Consider the following 4685-nt stretch of genomic DNA (forward strand, 5'->3'; position numbering starts at 1 on the left):
CCACCTCAAACATCAAATTCATGGGGGAAAATGTGAAAATCTTTCCCTCTAAGATCTGACTCAAGATAAGATTTTCTATCACTATATCATTGGAAGTCCTTGTCATAAGTAATTAGACAAGAATGAGATACTAAGGTTTTCCAGATTGGAAAAGTCAAACCCACTATTTGCAGCTGACAGGATACTATGTGGAATGGAGCAATAGCACAGCAGGTAGGGCGTTTACCTTGCACGTGGTCGACTTGGGTTCGATTCCTCTATCCCTCTCAGAGAGCCCGCGAGCTACCGCTACCGAGCTACCGAGTATCCCGCCCACAGGGCAGAGCCTGGCAAGCTCCCCGTGGTGTATTTGATATGTCAAAACAGTAACAACAAGTTTCACAATGGAAACCTTCCTGGTGCCTGCTGGAGCAAATCGATGAACAATGGGACGACAGTGCTACAGTGCTAAGATACTATACCTAGAAAACATTAAATGCTCTACCAAAAAAGCTCCTTGAAACAAGAGACTTGTACAGTAAAGTGACAGGCTACAAAATCAATGTGCAAAAATTTATGACTTTTCTGTACGCAAATAATGAAGTAGAAGAGACAGAAATTATGTTAAGAACCTATTCACAATCATGCTTCAGTAAATCAAGTACCTGGAATCTGCTTAACAAAAGAGGTGAATGCCTTACATCAGTAAACTATAAATCACTACTTTAAAAAAATCAAAGAGGACATGAGTAAATGGAAATACACTCTTTGTTTATGGGTTGGAAAGATTAATTTGTCAAGATTACACTCTTGACCAAAGCATTAAACTGATTTAATGCAGTCCCTATAAAATATTCATGATATTTTAAAAGGTGTTTTAAAAATTTCAATGCTAGTTTTATATTTTTACATTATTTCTATTCACATTATTTACATTATTACTATTTATTATTTACCAATTAGAAATTTATATTGAAAACTCTAAGTGTTTTCATTGCTAGAAATCTTCTAACTTAATTATGTCAAATAAATCAATAATTTTTTTCTTTTTCTTTGTCCTAACAGACCCAAAAGCTCACTCACATAAGACAAGATAAAAGAAAAAAGTAATATGTAAATAGCTTTTCTTAAGCCTTGGAGCCTAGACCTTCAGTCAAGTCTATAATATTTTCAGTCAAGTCAATCTGCTTTGAACTTTCCTTCTCAGTAAGAAAAAAGAGAGCATAGCTCCCACAAAATGTTATGGTAAAACACAAGCATGCCAGGAACTCTTCAAGCACAAAATCATAGGAAAAACAAAACAAAACCCACACATAACACAAACAACATATGGCACATGAATAAAGCACCCAAGTGGCCTCTCTCAAAGACATGAGTAGAGCAGGAGTGTCTTAGGGTGGATTAGGAAAACTCAAACTTTTCTAGCTAATGACACACACATTCTAAAATCTCTAGATTACACATTGCTCTGATCTCCAGCAAAGATTTACTTTGTCCTACTTGTTAATTAACAAAACCAGGGTGGAACTCAGTGGTTTCTGCTTCAGACTTTTTAAGCTGGCTTCAACACTCACAAAATGCTAAGGTATCTTAAACCAGTGATTCTATTTTTTTTTTCAGTATTTTAATTCTGGGTGATAGATATTGGTTACACATAGACATATATATGACTCTATTGACAGATCCAGGCAAAATTCTATCGTATTCCTATCCCTAAAGTGTTGACAGAATTGCCCTAAGTCCTCAGGAAAATGGGGTTCAGACAGATGAAAGGAAGTTTCTTGGGTGATCCCCAGATAAATGTTCACATTCACAGATATAGAAATGGCCACACATGCAAGGCCAATTGTCTAATCCCAATTATTTCTCTGACAATTAGGAGTAACATGAGAGGCATCGGGCATTGGGCTGAGGAAGAAATGGCAAGGAATCCCTGTTGGCAAGGGACTTACCAGGATATCTCCCGAGTCAAGACTGGCTCATCAGCACAGGTCCCTTTCTTGACTGGTTTCATAAATTTGGGTGTGGATTTGTGGGGGCAGCTTCACCAATGATGCTCAGTGGTTGCTCCTGGCCCAGGAATTACTCCCAGCAGTGCTTGGTTGGCTGTATGGTATACCAGGGATCAAACGAGGGTCATGCAAGGCAAGTGCCCTACCTACTGCATTATCTCTCCAGCTCGAAGCTTCACAAAACTTGAACTGTGAAGGTTGGGTCCCATAGCCACTTGAGAGCCAATCAAACATGAGGCATGGTGATGTATCTAGAAAGAGTGCTGTTTACAACATACTAGCAGGTTGCAAAATGGTAGACTCATGTCCTTGTTGAGGGCACGGAGAAAGGTCAGGAGGCAAGCAAGAGTCTGGCAATACTTTTTTTGGAAGTAGCAAGATCAGATTTAAGTTAAAGAAGTTGCCTAGTCATAAGTTATAAAGTGTCTTAGAAACAGGAAGTCCAGATTCTCTCTGAGAGGTAAATACATAACTCTTTGGCAAAACAGAAAGTGAAGCACAACTTTGAGAAGGGTGGGCCCCCTGAGAAAAAGAGGAACTCCAGAAAAAATAAACAGTCATGATAAAACTATAAAGGAGAGACCATAAAGACTCCGAAGCTATCCCCCTGTGCCAACACTCTTAAGTTTTATGTAGGTAGAGAATTCAGGCCAAGGCAATTTGGAGAACTGGTTGAAATGGAAGTTATTTCTCAGTGTGGCTTTAGAAGCAGCATGATATTTCATTTCTCTGTATCCTTGTCTATATGACCTTGGCATGGTCATTATATTAAATTTCTACTATTTGAATGGGTTATGTTTTTGTGATTTTAACTAGATTTTCTTTGCATGCGACTGACCTGGGTTCAATTCCCCCGTCCCTCTTGGAGAGCCTGGCAAGCTACTGAGAGTATCCCGCCTGCACAGCAGAGCCTGGCAAGCTACCCATGGCATACTCAATATGCCAAATACAGTAACAACAAGTCTCACAAGGGAGACATTATGGTGCCTGCTTGAGCAAATCGATGAACAATGGGACAACAGTGCTAACAATGCTACTAACTAGATTTTCTTTATTTATTTTCTTAGTGATAATGAACTTCTTCTGTTGGAAGTTTCTTTTCTGTACATAAAATCTTTCTTTCCTGAAGGGACCTGAGTAATAGAGCAGCAGGTAAGGCTTGCATGTGGCTAGTTTGTGTTCTATCCCCTGCACCCCATATGGTCCCCTAAGCCCCACCAGAAGTGACACGAGCACAGAGCCAGAGTTCTGAATACAGACAGGAGTGCCCTGCCCTCCTCCTATCACCCTCCTAAAAGCTAAAGGTATCTTCAAAATACATTAGGGCAAGAGAGATAGTACAGCAGAAAGGGTGCTTGCCTTGCACTTGGTTAACCTGGAGTTGATTCTCAGCACCCCATAGGGTCACCCTAGCCTACCAGCAGTGAGCACAGGAGTAAGCCCTGAGCACAGCTGGGTGTGCTTCCCCCATCCCCTAATGTCTTTTCTGATGAGGGTGACCGAAGCTGTTACACTTGAGCATAGTTGTCCCAAGTTTATTTCCCCTTCCATAGAACTGTGAACTCCATATTGCTCAAATAAGGATTTTAAAAAATGCAACAGCAGCAATGCCATTCTCTACATAATAGATTAACTGGTTTTGAATGATATGGCCTAGTACATGATCAAAGTCTATCTGGATAAAGCATGAGATTTTTGTTTTCTTTTTGGGTCACACCCAGCAATGCTCAGGAGTTACTCCTGGCTCATGCATTCAGAAATTGCTCCTGGCAGTGCTCGGGGGACCATAAGAGATGCTGGGAATTGAACCCAGGTCAGCCACGTGCAAGGCAAACGCCCTGCCTGCTGTGCTATTGCTCCAGCCCCAAAGCATGAGATTTTGAGGGAACTTTTCTGATTCCACTGTGGCCTGCCTTTCTTGTAGACTTTCTCATTTTCTCATTTCTTCAGTGTTGGCAACATAAAGAAAATATGAAGATCAATTTCCCATCCCCTCTTCTCTTGTATTAATGTTTTGTAATTACAGGGAAACACACACACATTGGGCATTGGTGCTTGCCAAGAATTTAATGTATTATCTAACAGGTAGATAATTGATATTTATTAAAAAGTATGTATATATCCACATTGGTATTATGTGTGAAGAAGTAAGGAATAACAATGTAGTTCAACAACAATAGACTTTTATGAACAGCCCATTTATCTTAGTTACTGGTTGGATTGTTTGGGGTGGGGCATTGGCTACCTGTCAGCCATTGAAAGATGATTAAGAGCAGGGATCCTTATAAGTCCTTTTTCTGGACAGCTAACCATAAAATAAAGCTTAGCAAACATTTTAACTAATTGTACTTTATCCAGGATCTGCCTCTTCACCATAAATAGTGTTCAGGTTGTACTTGTAGTAGAGAGAGAAAGAAATGAAGCGTCATGGACTAGGAAAGAATATTAGGCCTTTATTTTGTTGTATTACAAAGCTCCCAAAATTCAGTGGCTTATGGCAGCATTTATTTTTCTTGCTTTGGTGTAGTATTAGTGTAATAGAGTAGGGAGGAGAGGACTTTGCTTTTTGTGTCACATCTGCTGCCATTCCATTGTTAGAGCCAAAGACATGGCCACACCCACCATCTACATCATAGGATAGTGTATCTCTCCACTGTTTCACTGGAAGAGCACATGTGAAAAGAGGTGAGGAAT

This window comes from Sorex araneus, chromosome 6 (assembly GCF_027595985.1).
Source record: "Sorex araneus isolate mSorAra2 chromosome 6, mSorAra2.pri, whole genome shotgun sequence".
NCBI classification, from domain to species: Eukaryota; Metazoa; Chordata; class Mammalia; order Eulipotyphla; family Soricidae; genus Sorex; species Sorex araneus.